General features: G+C 32.6%; 1 protein-coding gene across 33 annotated transcripts in view; it reads right to left on the bottom strand.

Moving 5' to 3' along the window:
- Positions 1-21,212, bottom strand: part of LOC114332075 (basement membrane-specific heparan sulfate proteoglycan core protein) — a 1,202,649-nt gene that overhangs the window by 710,981 nt on the left and 470,456 nt on the right. The gene's annotated exons all lie outside the window — the stretch shown is intronic.

Below are 21,212 nucleotides of genomic sequence, written 5' to 3'. Positions count from 1 at the left end.
TTTTTCATAGCCTTTGACGAAATCTACAAAGATTTAGTAGATATCTATGTCGTGCTCCATAGTAGACCATCCTAGTAGACCATCCTTACCTGAATCTAGGCTAGTATTATTCTCCTGTGACTTGTTCTGTGAAGTGACTTAATCTTCGGTTTATGATCCATGTAAACACCGTATTCCCATAAACGGGTGTATTTTTATTAATGGTCAGGGGAGCCTTAGCGGGGATTTTTGCAGTAACTCGAGCGCGTCAGATTATCATATGGGGAGAACCCTGGTACCCTGTAGATGTAGATGAAGAAGAAGAAGAAGAAGAAGAAGACGACGTATAACTCCATTTTTGACAAAATTGGCCAATGACAACAGTGTAGTGGTCGGTGTGCATAAAAGACCTATGTAGTTGTCAAAAAAGATTGGAGTCAGTACAGATTGGGGATGCAGACTAGGAGGTCAGTATAGATCAGAGCAAATTAAGATGGGGTCGAAACAACATCTCTGTTGGCATAAGTCTTTTACAAATCCGTCAAAAATTTACTCCACACATTTATATAATGCTCTCCAATCTGTCAAAGATTGTCCCGCTTTTGGTATAAAACCAATTAATTATAAGTTTTGTAGTGCCTTTTGTGTAAACTAGTAAGCGTTTAGAAGTTTTCATCGTTACTTGGTGGCCTAGACCACATGGTTGCCACATCCCCACACCTCTACAGTAAAGATCTACGTGACAGCGACTTGATAGACAATAGTGTATGTAGGTATATATTTTTATTTATATTTATGTTCTAGTTTTGTTTGAGGTTTTTTTTTGTATTTCTCTCTGATAATAAATGCTAAGTCCCTTTGGATAGCCTTCTGAATCATTAGTGTTTAAGACATCCCTAAATTACTGGTAAGAGTTCTTATATTTGTATCCAGCAATCTGTTGTACCCCCTCTCATTTTAGGAAATTTTTTACGTTTGTCCTATTGTGTGTGTAGATAGTAATTTGATCTACATATACATTGATAAACAGAGACATACACAACATGAAAGACATGTGACTCACGGGAAGTTTAGGTACATCTGCGGGAGAAAGTATTATGAGGAGACCTTGCAATAATTCCACTCTAAAAATACGCACGGTATTTCCCTTGACTTGAAAGAGCAATGAACTTGTATATAAGTATGTCACTTGATGATGCACATCTATTTGGCGGAAAATTGGACAAATGCCTATCGCCGGTCCTTCGCCGGCGACGTGCTGAAAAATAAATGGGTTTGTCCGTTGGCGGCACAAGAAAGTGTTTACTAATTATTGATTTCGCGTTTCGTCGATTTCAAATCATGTCGGCAGGCTCTGCTACGCCGATGTCATTTATCTTATTTTTACTCCAATAACACCATTACGCACTTAATGTGGTAGATTTTTTAAACAGATAAAGTGCATAATTCAATTTAACTTATTTCTTTATCTTTGTAAAGATGTAGTGTGATAATAAATACAAGTAGTATCTGGACGGGGTCCGGACAAATAATCCCCGGACAAATAATCCCCGGACAAAAAATCCCCACAAAAAACCCCGGACAAATAATCCCCACAAATTTTTTTGGACAAAATATCCCCACAAAAAATCCCGGACAAAAAATCCCCAAGAAATATTTGCTGCCAATTAGTTCTCTAAAAGCTTTCCCGAAATTTTACCAAATTTCTAATTCCAATTCCATGCTAAAAACTACAAAATTTACATGACAACAGAGTGTGAGTTTTTTCAAAAATCGTGGAAGATATGGGGAATGAGCTAAGGACCCGTTCTCTTGACAGGTGCTTCATAACGCCCGATCTACATGCTAACGCGCGTTTTAGATCATTAAAGCGCGCGTTGGCATGTGAACGGTCTCAAGTAAAATGTATGTAGTTGTAATCGCGCGTTATCAAAACGCGCGTTAAGCGCCTGTCATGAGAACGGGGCCTTAGCTCATTCCCCATATCTTCCACGATTTTTGAAAAAACTCACACTTCTTTGTCATGTCAAATTCACTTCACTCAAATTCTTTGTCACTTCTTTGTCATATCAAAACGCATTGTTCCTACCACATTTCAAATCTATGTTTTTTTTTGTAAATTTATATATTTTTTTTTGGAACAATAAACGTCTTATTATTATTATTATTATTATTATGTAAAATTTAAAGTTTTCAGCATGGAATTGGAATTCGAAATTTAGTAAAATTTCGGTAAAACTTTTAGAGAACTATTCAGTAGCAAATATTTCTTGGGGATTTTTTGTCCGGGATTTTTTGTGGGGATATTTTGTCCAAAAAAAGGGCCTAGCCGGGTAAGATGGTGAAAAGTGCCCCCAACTCAATTTAAATTCCATATAGGTCACCTTTTAGCACATATAGAGGAACTCACTTTCTGAAATTGTTAGCCCCCTAGGTGGTCACGTGACCCCCCTAGAGCCTAATTAGGCCTTTTATGTTTTTATTTCTTATCTCAGCCGCGTCAAGAGCTAGCCAAAAACTTTATTTAAAAAAGTTGTAAGTTTCAAAAAGATCTATATGAAAAAATTTTTTTTAATTTTTTGGCGGGAAATTCGAATTTTTAGAACAATTTTAAACTTTTAAATAACTCTGAAAAAAAAACTAAGACACTCGTTTTTACGAAAATCAATTATAATGTGTATTTTTGCACAATCTTGCACCCTGAATTTTTTCAATTTTTTAAAATTGGTGAAACATACCTTTAAAAATAAAAAACCGCATTTTTTTGGTTTTTTTTTCGTTTTTTGATGCAATTTTATACATATTTTTCAAAAAAGGTAACACCGTCACTAGAATAGGTAAAAAACTGAAAAATAATTGGGGTTTGCTTTATAAAAATTTTTTGTAACGCCATCCATTTTCAAGATACAGGGCGTTGAAGAAAACAAAATTTTACACATTTTTTACGATTTTGCTGAAACTACTGGCAACATTGTAATAAAACTTGGCAGGTTTTAAGAGGTAGTTATTGTGCATTTTTTGACATACAATTAAGAATTTTATATTCATCATTGGCGCGCATACAGGTAATGGTCTGAACTTTTTAAAGAAAAAAAGATGGTACGCCACTGACATATTTCAAATTAACATTCATTTTTGAATTCCTCGTTCCATTTGTGACAAAAAATCTATCTTCCCATTTTTTCATACGACGCGCCGTTTTGTTGCAAAAAATAAAATATCTTAACGCTTCCAAAGTATTCGAATTAATTTTTATAATGGATGTACGAGTTTATGTATTTATATGTAGATTTGTAGATGTATAGTATTAGTAGAAACTACTAGAAGTTCGAATGCTTTGTAAGGATTAAGATCTTTTATTTTTTGAATAAAAATGGTGCGTCGTATGAAAAAATAAGAAGATAGATTTTTTGTCACAAATTGAACGAGGAATTCAAAAACGATTGTTACTTTAAAATATGTCAGTGGCGTACTATCTTTATTCTTTAAAAAGTTCAGACCATTACCCCTATGCGCGCCAATGATGAATATCAAATCCTTAATTGTATGTCAAAACATGCACAATAACTACCTCTTGAAACCCGCCAAGTTTTATTACAATGTTGCCAGTAGTTTCAGCAAAATCGTAAAAAATGTGTAAAATTTTGTTTTCTTCAACGCCCTGTATCTTGAAAATGGATGGCGTTACAAAAAATTTTTATAAAGCAAACCCCAATTATTTTTCAGTTTTTTACCTATTCTAGTGACGGTGTTACCTTTTTTGAAAAATATGTATAAAATTGTATCAAAAAACGAAAAAAAAAAACCGAAAAAATGCGGTTTTTTATTTTTAAAGGTACGTTTCACCGATTTTAAAAATCTGAAAAAATTCAGGGTGAAAGACTATGCAAAAATACACGTTATAATTGATTTTCGTAAAAACGAGTGTCTTAGTTTTTTTTCAGAGTTATTTAAAAGTTTAAAATTGTTCTAAAAATTCGAATTTCCCGCCAAAAAATAAAGAAAATTTTTTTTCATATAGATCTTTTTGAATCTTACAACTTTTTTAAATAAAGTTTTTGGCTAGCTCTTGATGAGGCTGAGATAAAAAATAAAAACATAAAAAGCCTAATTAGGCTCTAGGGGGGTCACGTGACCACCTGGGGGGCTAAAAATTTCAGAAAGTGAGTTCCTCTATATGTGCTAAAAAGTGGCCTATATGGAATTTAAATCGAGTTGGGGGCACTTTTCACCATCTTACCCGGCTAGGCCCTTTGTGGGGATTATTTGTCCGGGATTTTTTGTGGGGATTTTTTGTCCGGGGATTATTTGTCCGGGGATTTTTTGTCCGGGGATTTTTTGTCCGGGGATAATTTGTGGGGATTTTTTGTCCGGGATTATTTGTCCGGGGATTATTTGTCCTAGCTTCATCTGGACCTGTGGATATTGTGGTTGAATAGTTGCTGATACTGTGACTTCGTGCACTAAAAGTTAGCTTTCTGATGTTTATTTCAAATATATATTTTTTTAATTAAAAACAAATACTGAGCACTCATAATAGTCCAGAAAAATAAAGTAAAAGAGTGTCCTATTGAGGATTTTGACAAGTGATTTGAGTTTTATGGAGCTCGATAACCAAAACCTCTATAAACCAGTGTAAACAAAAACGTTTGAAGTACTTAGTTTTTTTGAAGTTATACTTCTTTAGGCACGTTGGGAGTAAATTTAAGTTGGGAGTTGTGCACGAAATCATCAAAAGTCTTGGTCCTGAGCGCAACTCAAACGTTATACGTCCTCTGATTGGGTAATTACAATGACCTGTCAACAATTGTTCAATATGTCGGCTATTTTATTAACACGTCAATGTTTATGGGTAAACAAATGTTGTGAATATTAGTTTTTATTGTTGTGAGAACACAGACAAAAGCAAGTTTATAATTGTAGTGACTTTTTAAATAGGTTTTAAAAGCAACAGGTATGTAATTGTAAATGTTTCAGTATTATAATAAAAAAATACATAGGTACTTACCTATTTGGAAAATGGAAAATGTACCTACCTAGTAGGTAATGCTTTGATTTACATAATTTGATAACCAGCAAAATGTCTACCAATCTTCATCTAATATATTGTTTTCTTACTCTATGTTTTGTTGTATTTTAATATTATAATTCCACAAAAATCAAACTAATTTGATTAAAAAGAGACTAAGTTTTTACTCTAATGGCATATAAAACAACATAATGCTATTCTACATCCCACCAGAATGAAAACAATGGGAACCTTCTCTGGTTACACCTCCGAGGTTTCTACAATTTGCAAGCCATACGGATGCTGAGACTAAGGAAGATGAGGGAATTCTACAATTTACAATTCACGTCCCATCTGCTCAGCGCGGTAAAGTTCCAACGAGAATGGTTCCCTTCGTACTCCAGAGTAAATGTAAATCAAAAATCTATGCCACTTCGTTCGTTGCAATCCGGGACTGCACGCTGGGGTTTGTTTTGGTTGGATCAGAGAGAGCAGCATATGTGCCACCTGATGAGAGACTAATAAGTTTCGAAACCGGTAGAGGTGCTTGCTGCACTCTCTGATTGGAATAGAATATGGTTCGGCTGTATTTTCGGTTTGCAACGAAATTGAAAATGGTTATTCATTTTTTATTTACATTTACTCTGATTGGAGTAAGAAGGGAACCATGCTCGTTGGAACTTTACCACGCTGAGCAGATGGGACGTGAATTGTAAATTGTAGAATTCCCTCATCTTCTTTAGTCTCAGCATCCGTATGGCTTGCAAATTGTAGAAGCCTCGGAGGAGTAACCAGAGAAGGTTCCCATTGTTTTCATTCTGGTGGGATGTAGAATAGCATTATGTTGTTTTATATGCCATTAGAGTGAAAACTTAATCTTTTTGCTAGCAGTTGCCGCTAGGGCATCTATGTCATTTCGTTCGTTGCCATCCGGGACTGCACGCCGGGGTTTGTTTTGGTTGGATAAGAGAGAGCAGCATATGTGCCTCCTGATGAGAGACTAATAAGTTTCGAAACCGGTAGAGGTGCTTGCAGCACTCTCTGATTGGACTGGAATATTGTTCGGCTGTATTTTCGGTTTGCAACGAAATTGAAAATGGGTATTCATTTTTAATTTGATTAAATTCAGAACTGTCAAATAGTAAAACGTTCAGTTGGCCTATCTTCACACATGACGAATATGTGTAAGTGGGAAAATGAGTAGAGGCTTCGATTACAAATCTAAGTACCCTAATATGCTCGTGGTCGATCCCCAATGCAAGTTTTTATTTTTTTATACATTTTATGATTGTAAAAGTATATTTGTTATATATTTTTTTTTTCAGAAAATGCGTATTTAGTTAAAATTTTTGCCAACAATTATTGTTCAGAAAGTAGTAAGTATTAAAATTAGTTTAATACATATTTAAATAAAATATAAATAAACTGTTTAAAGTACATATATCAATTTCGTTGAAATCACATAACAGAATTATAACTTCTTACGTGCGTACAAAGTACACACATTCTTTTTTTTTATGAACAGACATCCATCTTTTGATGCAGCAACATCTGGTCTCTCCATGCATCCATGCATGGTAAATATATACACAAAAAAGAAAAGCATAACGCCAGCTTTCAGAACAAATAACAACTTAACAATTATTACAGAGTAGTGTCTACAAACTAACTTGTGGTGACTGTCCGAAAACTTACATCGGTCAAACTGGCAGAACCTTTGACAAACATACAGCAGAACACAAAAGGGCTTTCAGTAATACAAAAACAGGTTCTAAGTACGCACTTTACCTTCTATCTAGATCATATTCATTTTTTTAATGAACAGTTTCAATTTCTTCACATTCAAAATAAAGGCTTTAAGCTATCTTAATTAAAATCTATCGAAATTGATTTATTAAAATCTATGGTTAAGTGCTACGTTTGGTCGGTACTTTTGTATGGTGCAGAAAGGTGGACGCTAAAAGTATCGATCATGAACATAATTGAATCATTGGAAATGTGGATTCATAAATGTATACTGAAGATACCTTGGACAGCAAGAAAGACTAATCAAGCAGTAGTACAAAGGAGAGTCAACAAAGATAGAGAACTGCTAAAGACTGTTGAACACTGGAAAATGTTTTATCTGGGACATATAGTGAGGGAAAATCGATATAAAATATTACAACTGATCCTTAAAGGCAAAATAGAGGGCCGTAGAGGTGTAGGAAGAAAACAAATTTCTTGTTTAAAAAATATTCATGAATGGACTCAAATATCAAATGCAGGATCAATTATTCCATATTGCAGAAGATCGACAAGCCTCCGCAATGGTGATCTCCAACGTCGGATAATTCTGATATGGCACGCGAAGAAGAAAAATGGAAATGAATAAATTAAAAAATACAGATATATTTCTAAACGCCCAACTTAAGACAAACAGCTCCTCAACCTATACAGTTAGAGACTTTAAAGTACAGACACACAGTAAAATGCACTACTTGAGAAAGGTACTCTGCCTAAACAGCTGTATAACTTATAATAAAATTTGTGGAAATATTGAAAACAGTAGTTTTTCAAGGAGGAGGAGAGAGAGTTATTTTATCAAGAGACATTAAAAAAGGTTAAAAAGGAACAACCATTTCGAACATTGTACAACTTGATTGTAAAAACATTGTAGTCTTTTGGTTATAAACATTTCGAATAACTTTTTTGCTATTCCCGGGAAAAGTTATTCTTCATATTCGAAAAGCTAACAAGTTTCAAAAACGTTGTCCTAGGATTATTCTGGAAGAAGTTAGTTACTTTTTTTACGTCCACGATATCAAAAAATGAAATATGAACTTAAAAGTCAAGCTATAAAATATCTGCGGTTCTTGTTGATGGTTTTTGACGTTTCCATTTATAATTTGTATATACACTTTGCGTACATTGTTTGCTCTATGTGTTGCACTTTGTTTCACCTTCTCTGGTATCAAGTTAATCGCATAGTTTTGTATAGCATTTGGCTATTGCTTCTTTAGCTTCCTTTTTCCGACCGTATGGTTTTGAAGATATATAATTTTTGCATAAGAGACTTAAGATCAAATAAAACAAGATTTAGTAAAAAAGGTTTTCTAAAAAAAATTTATCCTATATGTACACATTTTTTACGGTTTTTAAAAGCCATACCTAATCTCTTGAAGTTGATACATTAAGTTCGTTCGAATGTAAATCTCAAAAGCACGTTCCACCTATAAATTCGCGCAAAGTTTCTACAAAAAATATAATAAATGCAATAACCTAAGTTCTAAAAATAAATAGAATGCAAACGACCGTTCGGCCGTTTGTTTAAAGTTGCAGCCAGCGATGCATATACATACATTTACAGTGGAACGCAATCCTTTAGCGGCTGTGAATCATTTATTCAGACATTGCATTGTTGGATAACTGTACCAGTAGGTTAATCATCAGACGAGTATAGTTATAGTATTGCCGCCGATCACTGCACTTTCATTTTAATATTAGATCGTTAAAAACAAATTTTATATGAGACCTTTCTCGGTTACGAGTTATTTATTGCAATTTATAATCTACCCAATAAATGCATACAATCATAATAATTGTACTTTTCATCACGTGGTAACTAGTGGTTATCACTAACAGAGGACAGAACAGAGCGTCTGCTTTCTTCGACAGTCAAAACCAAAGCGAGGGAGAGAGTTTTTCGTTTGCATAGCTCAAAAATGTCTGTATTTCTAAAGTAGTAGGGGTAGACTCAGTAGTAGGAATTATTAACAAAGTTTGAATTAAGTGATAATTTAGGATTTGATACATTTGTGAAGTCAATTTGGTGTTTGGCTAAAATTGTATGTTGTGCAAGGTCATAAGAGGGTTTATAAGTCCTAATGTCACTTTTATGAGAAGTTAGTCGACCTTGAAGACAGCACCAGGTCTAGCCAATATACCAGGAGTTTCCCTTAGTACAGGGTATGTAGTAGACAATATTAGTGTATTCTAAAGAGGTCAATGGAGTTTTGGTTTTCGAAAACAACTTTCCTATAGCTCTGAGTTTTTTATCTGGTAATTATTTGAAGAGTTTGGTAAGCTTATTCGTGATATGTGGGAAATACGGGAGAAAAGTATATTTAATGGCTAGTTCTGGGGTGAACGGAGAATCTTTCATCTATATGTGATTTGAACTTTACGCTAATTTTATACCATTGGAAACTTCTGTAATAGAATGGCCATAGCTTCTGGAAAATAGGTATTTCTTGATAGAGATGTGATAGGAGTTATCGATGACAATGAACTTAAGTAGATTAGGAGATCCATTTTTGTACAGCGCATGTGTCAACTCTTAAGACTACGGGCATGTACGTGGTTATGTTTGTGTGTGGTTGGGTATGAAGAGTGGTAACTTAAAGATACTGCTGCTATCCATTTCTTTTCCGTACCAGGTATTCTCAATGTGTTATTCTGTGTAAAAACTTTATGCTATTCTTAACCTCAAACTCATATGTGAATTGGAGGTGAAGATCAAAACTGTTGCAAGATGTGTGTCTCTTCAATTCACGGATCTGATTATCCCTGCCAATCATAATTTCAATCATTTTGTCCATATTATATATAGAAGGTAGTTATCACAAAACCTGGCATTTGGTTTCTTCAGGATCGTTACAAATGTCGACTGCACTTAGTCCTCTGGGATTTTCAGCTATTATGTTATTAAAAAGTGCTTCTAGATTAGATTATATCAAGGAATTGTTTTTATGATTTACATAGGGTCTGTAGTGTTCATCAGTGTATATTGTCCGGACCTTCTGCCCTGTTATTTTTTTGTGCTGCACTGGCATATTTTATATCTAATTAAAAATGATGTTTGTTTCTTCATCGCCATATAGCTGATCATTAATCCTGTCCGATGCAAATAATTTTTCTATGTAAGATTTCCATGTTTCTAAGATCCTTGACGGCTCCGATCCGAGATAAGATTTCCATCGGTATATTTTATGCTGTTGGGTCACTTTCATTGCATTTTTCCTATAGACCAGGGCGCATCTGTAAAAATATTAGTACATTTGGATGTTGAGAGGTGACTCATATTTTTTTGCAGAAATTGCTTGAGAATAACTCATATAATAATATTTAAGTTATCCTCCCACTCCAAAAAGGTCCGGAACATTGTTTAAATAATCAAAATGTCAAAAAATGAAGGAAAAATTCAATTTTTTTTCTTCGCTTTTTTATTATAACTTTAAAAGTATTCATTTCCGAGAAAAATTGCACTGACATAAAAGTTGCGTAATTAAATTTGCTATAATATAGAATTGGCTAAATATTTAAAAAATAGTCACCCTTGTTGCAAAATAGCAATAATTGCGAAAAAGCCATAAAAAAACAATTATTCCATATGAAAACCATATGAAAAAACGCATTTTACGTTTTTCAACCATTTAGGCTACACTTAGGACCTTCATATTTCACCCAGAAAAATTGTATGATACTTATAATAAAACAATACTGTAAATTTCAATAAAATCAGTTTAATAGATTTTGCAAAATAAATTTTGCAATCCAGTTTTCGCAAAAAATAAATATTTTTTTCAAAATGTGGAAGGATTTGTAATGTGCAAAATTAAAATCGGTTAACTACCACGGCGTCAGGAATTTTTTTAAATAAACATTAATTTTTGGTGCTACACGGAGGACAGCCGCTGCGGATACGTTTGCTCTGATTGCGCATTCCAATGACCTTTGATAATGATTGATAAATTTTAATTTTTAGTACATTTTGATATAAATAAATAAATTTGTTTATTGCAAAATAAAAACACATACTCTGTCCTTTGAAATTACACTTTTTTTAGCAAAAACTTTCTTTGTTCATATATTTTAACTTAAAGAATAAAAGTTTATTATTTTTAAACATATGCAATTGTTTAAACAATATTTCACAAACAATAATCAAATTAGTTTGATTTTTGTGGAATTAAAAGATTAAAATACAACAAAAAATTAAGAGTAAGAAAATAATATTTAATAATAATAATAATAATAAACCGACTTTTATTTCCAAAAAATAATAAGTATAACAAAAATGTACATTCTCTAAAGTAGAGGGCGAAGTTTATTTTTGCTGTGTTCTAAGACACAACAAAAATATTCTTCCACTTAACCCCAGTGTAATAGTAGTCTTATGGTAAACAAAACAGTAGTAAAGAATATAATACTGAACAGTAAGCTAGTAAAAAATGCACCTCACAAGGAAGACGGACCCACTTACTTTTTTATTACTATGAGAAAGAGAAAAAAAATCACGGCACCTTAATTTTGAATATTTAGGAGACGGCGTTTAAGCAAGAATTTTAATTTTGGTATGTTACATGTTTTTAATGTAGATGGAATCTTATTATATAAACTGCTGATTTGATAACTATAAGAGCGTCGATAAAGCTCACTTGAAAAAGGAGGAATAGTCAACAATCCCCTATTTCTTATATTTATATTGTGAACATCAGAGCGATATTTTATTTTTCGATGTAGGTAAGATGGTTTTTTATTTACAATTACTTTATGACAAAGAGTGAGAAAATGATGTTTTCTTCTATTCTCCATATTTAACCATTTAGTTTCTTTTAATTTATGCGATACTCTTTTTCGCCTTCTTATACCAAAAATTAAACGAAGACACGAATTTTGAACTTTTTGGATCTTATTTTTATATACTAGAGTTAAATTTGGTCCATACAATACATCCGCGTAATTAAATAATGATAATACAAGTGTTTCACAAAGCTGTTTTTTCATATGAATTGAAAATAAATGGCGATTTCCATAAATCATTTTAATATTACAGTAAGCGCGTTGTATCAGTATATTTACATGTTTCTGAAACCTTAGTTCGGAGTCAAGAGTAACACCTAAGTTTTTTGCAGCATTTACAACTTCAAGTTTTTCATTGTTTATATAAATGTTAATTGAATTTATCAAATATTGCTGATGATGCTTATTACCAAATAACATTACTTTTGATTTCGTTGGATTAATAATCAGGCAGTGCTCAGTTGCATAATCAATAAATGCTTTTAGATTGTCATTAATAATTTTGCAGGCATTTTCCACATCATCTGGCTTAAAATTTAAATACAATTGGGTATCATCAGCATATAAGTGCACGTTGCAATTCCGAATTTTGGTTTAAAGTTGCGAAGTATATATAGAGAACAATAAAGGTCCAAGGATGGAACCTTGTGGAACACCTGATTTAAGTAATAGAAAGTTTGAATTTACACCATTGATATAAACTTGCTGCTCTCTAAATTTGAGATACTGTTCAAGTAAAGTACTGGCATTATTAGAAAATCCTATATATTTTAACATGCTAATCATAAGATCGTAATGTATGGTATCGAATGCACGACTGAAATCTAATAACACTAACACTGTGCACTCACCTTGATCTACTCCTTTTAAAATATCATCAGTAATATGAAGTAAAGCAGTAGTACAACTATATCCTTTACGGAAACCTGACTGAATAGAAGGAAGTAATGAATTAACATGTAAATAATCTTTAATTTGTGTTTCCAAAGCTCTTTCTAAAACTTTCGACAGGGTAGGCAAAATACTTATTGGTCGCAAATCTTTAAATTCAACAGGATTTTGCTTTTTAGGCAAAACCTTAATAATTGCTTTTTTCCAGGAAGTTGGAACGACACAGTTAGTTATGCAAAAATTAACAATATGAGTAATATAGGAAATTATATGTGGACAACACAGTTTAATCAAATTAACATTTAAACCATCACATCCCACAGAATTTTAGATAAAGATTGGAAGAAATTTTGGTGGAAATCAACTTGTGTAAATCGAACACCGCTGTCCTACGCGTAGCACCAAAAATTAATGTTTATTTAAAAAAAATTCTGAAGCCGTGGTGGTTAACCGATTATAATTTTGCAAATTGCAGATGAAAGGTACAGTATTCTTCTACACGTAGAAAAAATTCAACTTGCTATCTACTTTATTTTCAGTCCTGCAACATTTTGAAAAACTGAATTTTTTTTGCGAAAGCTGGATTGCAAAATTTATGTAGTAAAATCTATCGAACCGATCTTAATGAAATTTACAGTATTGTTTTATTATATCATAAAGTTTTTCTGGGTAAAATATGAAGGTCCTAACTGTAGCATAAATGGTCGAAAAACGTAAAATGCAAATACTTGTTTTTTATGTTTTTTCGCACCTATTGCTATTTTACAACAAGAGTGACAATTTTTAATGTGCAACTTTTTATTTTTTTTCATTTATCAAAGTTCTCACAAGAAATTTCGATTTTTAGTTATTTTAAAAGCTCTAATGGTGCAAGAAAGTATTACATTTATATCAAAATAAATGTATTAATTATTACTGTGGAAAGAAATAGTGAATCCCTCAGTGAAAGAAAAATAAATATATAGATATAATACTTGGTGACATTCGTTGATGACAGAATCTTCATAGAATTTCCAATCATACCATTTCTACATACCAATATAGTCAGTATTGGTTGTAAAAAAAAAATTGTGTAATAAGTACAATTACAGTGAATATAATAGTGATATATATTCACATAATATATACTGTGAGTACCATTTCCCAATTTATTAGTATAAAACCAACTATTAATTACATACCAGCCAAAAACCCGATCATGCCTTCTACCTCAGTTTGTTCGAACTGCTCAAAAAACTTTGCGACAGCTGACCGTAAACTTCAGTGCGATGGTTGTAAACGGCAAATACATATTACATGCACGGACCTTTCTTCCGACGATCGCGTAACTCGACAAAAAATTCGTGGATTAAGTATCCTATGTAATTCCTGCAGCTCAAATATTTCTAATATTTCGGAAATAAAAGATCTTTTGCTGGACTTTAAAATGGATATTCATACGAGAATAAATGATTTTGAAAATAAATTAACAGAGTTAAATAATAAGCTCAGCCAAATTGATTTATTTAAGTCCACCGAATTCACTGATAATATTGCAAACGAAGCTGTAGATCGCATGACACGTGCTAAGAATGTTCTAATCAGAGGTGTTCCAGAATCTTCCTCTGGGGATGCACAACGCAGAAAAGATGACGACGCAAATAAGATTAACCTTGTCTTGGAAACTGTTGGCTGTCAGGAAAAGCAAATCACTTTCTATAGAGTCGGCAAAGCAAACCAACGTTTTCCCAGAATGATAAAGGTAGTAATGAGTTCGGAATACCACGTTAAAAATATTCTGAGAAATAAAGCTAAACTTTTGGAGAACAACGCCACGAAAAAATTCTCAATAATTGATGACAAGACGCCCATCCAACAAACTCGCTTAAAAGAACTCCGAAATGAACTAGAAACTCGCAAAAATAACGGTGAATATGATTTAACCATTAAATACATTAATGGCACTCCCAAAATCACGAATTTTCGTTCATAATTTTTCTACCAACAAATTTAATGACTGGCTATTTCTATATACCAATTTAGATTCACTTTCCGCTAAATTTGACGAATTTATATGCACAGTGCAACTTCTTCAACCACACATTATTTGTTTTGCCGAAACCTGGCTTAAACCTTCAATTCCTGACTCATGTGTTAACACAAATGGATATACAATATATCGTAAAGACAGAGAAATTCGTGTGGGTGGTGGTGTATGCATTTATTTATCTAATATTATTACCACAACTTTCAAAATTGACATTAAGCCATTAGATATTCCTGGAATAGATGCTATTCACTTATCTATTACTAAAAATCCATTTTGCCTTAATTTAGTCTGTATATATCGCCCACCTTTGACAATACTTGCTCACGATAATGTTTTGCTTACTAAACTTGACGAACTATCATCTTTTGATAATCTTATCATTACTGGAGATTTTAATTTCCCAGAGATCACCTGGCCAATAACTGCATTATCTGACGCTGAAAACGCTCATAATTTTTTTAAAAACTTTGTCGTAAATTCGAACCTGATACAACTCATCACAGAACCTACCCGATTTAGAATTAATAACCAACCTTCTATTTTAGATCTAGTGCTAATTAACGACGAAGAGCTAATTTCATCTCTTGAAATCAGTTCTCCTATAGGAAAGTCAGATCATGCAGTTATAACAGCTCACATTCAATTCAACCAAATACTACCCAGCAAAAATAATACTGTAACATATACTATTACCAACTTTTCTGAAATCGACACTAAACTATCTCAAATCAACTGGCAATTATTTTTTGCTGACTTAAACGACCCTTCATTAATGTGGACTGCATTTCTCGATGCCGTCCACAATATAATTTCTACAAACACTACCTTCCGTAATATTTATAAAAACAATCTTAAACCCTGGATAAATCGAACAGCAATAAACCAAATTAATCACAAACGACATCTCTGGCGGAAATTTAAACAGACCGGGCTTCTCACTGATTTTCAAAACCACCGCAGATTTTCAAATACCTTACAAACTTTTCTAAAAACTTTAAGACAAAATTTTGAAACAAGTGTTATTGACAGTGGTAATATGAAAAAAGTCTACAAATACATAAGGTCCTCATTGACGTCTAAAGTTTCCATTCCTCTACTTCAAAAACCTAATCAGACTTTATGCTCTTCTGACAAAGATTCTTCTGAAACTCTATCTTTAGCATTTTCACAGGTTTTTACTAAAGAATCGAATGATGGTAATCTACCTCCTATTAGGTGTAACCGTGTCGGTGCATCCTTACGGCAAGTCGAATTTACAGTGGATCATGTCAAACAACACTTAATGAAACTTCGCACATCCGCTTCACCTGGTTTAGATGGTTTAACACCAAAACTATTAAAAAGATGCGCAGATACACTTGCAATACCTTTAACGTTAATTATGCAGACTTCTTTTATCCAGAATTCCTTACCCCCTAATTGGAAATTAGCATCGGTCACTCCTATTTTTAAAAAAGGCAACAAACTCGATCCCAACAATTATCGTCCGATTAGCTTACTACCAGTAGTTAGCAAAGTCATGGAAGCCATTATTTCCGAGGAGATGACTAAATTCCTTCTCCAAGAAAATGTTATTCCAACACAACAACATGGATTTGTTTCTGGTCGCTCTACTCTAACCAATCTCCTACATTGTGTTAACGACTGGACGTCATCTATTAACAGTTCACAGCCGGTCGACGTTGTTTATCTAGATTTCTCTAAAGCCTTTGACCGTGTTCCTAAGCGCAGACTTCTACATAAGCTAGAACATTTCGGAGTTCGCGGTACTTTATTATGTTGGATTGATGATTTCCTGACAGATCGACATTACAAAGTTAGAGTTGGCGAATCTTTCTCACAGGACAGGTTAGTGGAAAGTGGAGTGCCGCAGGGTTCTGTCCTTGGACCTCTGCTTTTTACGGTTTATACCAGCGATGTTCCTTCCTATGTTTCAAATAAAATATCGTTATATGCTGATGACACAAAAATATATGCCAATCCTATCAAAAACCAGTTAGCCCTCCAAAGAGACTTGGACTCTATTTTTACTTGGTGTTCCCAGTGGTTACTACCCTTAAACACAGAAAAATGTGTAGTGCTTAGAATTGGTAAAAACAATCCACTTGTGCCGTACTTGGTTAACGGACAACCATTAGATTCAGTGTTCTCGTATAACGACCTCGGTGTTATTGTAAACAGCAGCCTAACGTGGTCCGACCATATTCAGTCTATTTGTAAACGTGCGAACTCCAGACTATATCTTATTCGGAGGTGTTTTTCGAGAGCTTCAATGCAGTCATTCTGTAAACTTTACACTATTTACATAAGACCGATTCTTGAATATGCTGGCCCAACGTGGTATCCTGATTTGGTTCGAGACAAAATTTTGTTGGAAAACGTCCAAAGAAAAGCCACTCGAATTCCATTGGGACTGAGAAGACCTTCCTATGAAGAAAGGCTCAGTATGGTCCACCTAACTTCTTTTGGACTTCGCCGACAACGCGGCGACTTAATAACCACATTTAAAATATTAAAATTTAATTTCGGAAATCTCGACGAAATTTTTACAATCAATCAAGATGAACGCCTTAGAGGTCACCAATTTAAACTGAAAAAAGAGAACTTTTGTACGAGACCAAGACAGAATTTTTTACCAAATAGAGTTTTCGATATTTGGAATAACCTGGATGATAACATTGTCTCAGGCCCCTCTACCAACACATTTAAAAACAGACTTGACAGTTTTCTATTATAGTTAAAATATTTTTATGTAAACCCAAATTGTATCTTTTTTTTTTGTTGTTGTTGTTTTTTTTTTTTTTTTTTATTGTATTTACTAGTAGGTTACTTATGTAATTTCTTTGTTTTTGGGCATAATAGGGACTTGTCCCTCTGCCCTTGTTTATGTATAATAATAATAATAATAATAACTTTTCTCGGAAGTGAATACTTTTAAAGTTATAATCAAAAAACGAAGAAAAAATCGAATTTTTCCTTTATTTTGTGACATTTTGATTATTTAAACAATGTTCCGGACCTTTTTGATTGGGAGGATAACTCAATTATTATTATATGAGTTATTTTCAAGCAATTTCTGCAAAAAATATGAGTCACCTCTCAACGTCCATCTCAAAACAGATGCGCCCTGGACTACTATTCTTGGTACACTTCGCGTCAAAAAAAAACTGGTACAACTCTTATAACCGAAAATCGTGTTTTTCAAGTTGTGTAAGTTGATCTTGTCACAAGTGTCATTCTAATTTCTAGGGCAACGCTGCCAGTTCAACGAAAATATTATATCAAACTAGGTAAAAACGGGGCTGAGCGACAGACCTCATTTTTTAATATACTAAAAACTAAAACAATGGTAATTTTCCGTCATCTCAATTAAGTATCCATACATTGATTCATGTTTTATTAAAATTTATGAAAATATTTCAATTCAAAAATAATGACAGATATAAATCTTGACATGACTTTAAATTATTATGTTTAATGTCAAATCGAGAGGTGTGATTGGTTTCTCGTAAATTGTAGGACAAAACTGCATTAAGTTGTATAGAATAAATAAAACACACTGGAAAAATTAAAAATTTAATTTGAAATTAATACAAAATGAAAAACTTTTACGGTGAACAAGTATGGAATTTAAATATATGTATTACAATTCGAAATATACATTTTAAACGTTATTTTTTTGTATTTAGATTTAGTGCAATTCCGTTATCTGTGATGGCAACAACGAAGTGATTCACGAACAATAATTGTCAGTCTGAACACAGCTTTAGATTGGGAAAAAAAGTGTACCAGTTTTATATGACGCGAAGTGTACATATTTTATATTTGCCCTGCTGTGACAATTTTATACAATTTAAAACTTTTTAAACTCTTAAAACTACAATTATCCATACACCTTACTACTTTACAACTCTAAAGAAAGTCACAATAATGTATGTTTCTTGGGAAAAACCGCACATGACTATGTAATTATAACAGTATGAACCGACCTATTCTATCTGGTCCTCTTCTTCTCTCTTAAAATATAATATTCTATCTAATCCCTTGATACCAAAATAATATATAAGCCATTTTATAACAGAAGTTTTGCAGTTTTTATTTATAAAATAAATATTCATTTCGTATCAGCCGAATCCATCACCTCTTTAAAAATTAAAATCGGTCCAACATTTCCGACCCCTTGTAGCCAAGTCCTGACAATAACGTACTCGATTTCGAGCAGGATTGTGCTGTCCGGCGAGTCCATAGACAGTTTCTATTTTTTGTAATGACTCAACAGCATGTTGCATGAGGTATCCTCTCGAGATCAATATTTATAAATCGGTGGAAATCAGCGTTCACTCAGGTTAAAAATATCTAGAAAGCTGCCAGAATCAGAATTTGTTTCTTACAATATCAAATAACGGTATTCACGCATTGATAGGTGAAGAAAAACAGTTAATGCGAGATATTTATTACAAAATTAGATCTGAAAAATACATGTGCAGGTTATTTTATTCTACTATGCACTGAAACATTTTTCTTGACAATCTAACATGTACCTAGAACAGAACTGAGATGCATATGTAACGTTAAAAACTCTAGTCCGTTCTTTAAAGGTAAAATATTGCAAAACTTCTAAATTTTAAAGTCAAAGAAAAAAAGTGATATTGTGCCGATGTGTGCTTTTGCCCTAGGGGTGAGTTTCACCCCCTGTTGGGGGTGAAAAATATATGTTCGAAATAAGTCCGGAAATGGATAAAATGACTAATTCTAATCAACTTTTGCTCTATAAAGTTTTTTTACCAAGTTAATACTTTTCGACTTATTTGCGAGTGAATATGTTCATTTTTCTACAAAATAACCATGTTTTCAGACGGTTTCTCGCAAATAACTCAAAAAGTAAGTATTTGGTCAAAAAAAAATTCGTATCAAAAATATAGCGCGTAAAAAAGTGAAAAATTTGGTGTATATATTACGTCACTATACCTAGAAGAAGCAGAGTTTTAGCCAATGAAAAATAGGTTCATATTCGTCAAATTCCAAATCGAATATTTTAACGTGCCATAACCAAAAAATGAAGCACTTTTTTGGGGAAAACTAATTTTATCTTTTTTAAAGTGTTTAAAAAAATGCTTATTTAAAAAAATTTAGCATCAAAAGTAAACAAGTTACGCTAAAAATAAAGTTGGTCCCTTTTTTTGGTAAGAAATCGGGAAAATCACCCCCTAATTAGCATTTCAAATGAACTTAATTGTTACCACTTCACAAGTTTTTTACTCGCGTATGTATTGATCATATGATCTGTAAGTTTCATCGGTTCAAAGTCCTTATTTTTGATAGAGATGTAATTAAAAAGGCTTGAACGAGTCACTTATCACGAGTGTATGCAAATTTAGAAACACCGAATCTTAACCAATTTTTGTCTTACAGAAAAACAAAAAATGCAAAATATTCAGAAATGTACAGCCGACTTTTTTATTGTTTAAAAGATTTTTGGTATCTCTAACAATTTTTAAGTTATTTTGAAAAAAAAACATTTTTTTCAAAATTAATTTTTTTAAAAATTTTACTTTAAAACCAAATTTTTAAAAAAATAAGCATTTGAATCGATGAAACTTACAGATTATATAAACACAACATAAGTAAAGTAACTTGTGAAGCGGTACTGATTAATTTCATTTAAGTTGCTAATTGGGAGGTGATCTTCCCGATTTTTTTTTGCCAAAACAAAAGTGACCAACTTTATTTTGAGCGTAACTTGCTTACATCTGATGCTACAAATTTTTTTTTATAAAAACAGAAATAAATCTTTTTTAAACACTTTAAAAAAGTTGTAATGTGTTTTCCCCAAGAATACTTCATTATTTGGATATTTCACATTGAATTGTTCTATTTTGAATTTTTCGAATATAAACCTATTTTTCATTAGCTATAACTCTCCTTTTGCTAGGTATGGAGACCTAATATATACACAATTTTTTTCACTTTTTTATAATCTATAAATTTACTAAGAATATTTTTTTCGGCAAAATTCTTACGTTTTGAGTTATTTGCAAAAAACCGTCTAAAAACGTGGTTATTTTGTTGAAAAATGAACATATTCACTTGCAAATAACTCGAAAATTATTGATTTGGTGAAAAAACTCTATAGAACAAAAGTTTCTTAAAATTAGTCAGTTTATCCATTTCAGGACTTATCCTTGGACATATATTTTTTCACCAACGAGATGGGGTGAAACTCACCCCTAGGGTAAAAGCACACATCGGCACCATATCACTTTTTTTTCTTTGACATGTTAGCTGTGCGTATGCCAAATTTCCTGTTCTTTAAAATTTACAGCAAAAACCGTGAAAGAATGTATTACTCCATATGTTTGTTATTTTTATTTAAATAATTATTTTATATTACTGTTTTTCTTCTGAGGTAGTTGGCGTAGTAGAATTTGTTTCTTACGATATCAAATAACGATATTTATTCATGGCTTAATACGTGCAGAAAATTCAATGAACAATAAAAACAAGTTGATGAGTAGATATTACAAAATTAGATCTGAAAAATAAACGTTCGGTCTATTTTAATTTTAGGATGCAGTGATGCATTTTTCATGATAATGTAAAAAATAAATTGAGAGCTGAGATGCATGTAAGAGGAAATCCCCAAGACTTTTTAAACGTGTGTTCTGTTGTATTAACACTCCATTTTTAACTTTGTACAATAATATTAGTCTTCATCTTCATCTTCCCTTATTGGGAAAAAGC

Source organism: Diabrotica virgifera, chromosome 6, assembly GCF_917563875.1.
Source record: "Diabrotica virgifera virgifera chromosome 6, PGI_DIABVI_V3a".
Lineage (NCBI taxonomy): Eukaryota > Metazoa > Arthropoda > Insecta > Coleoptera > Chrysomelidae > Diabrotica > Diabrotica virgifera.
This window is presented reverse-complemented; position numbering and strand designations above follow the sequence as displayed.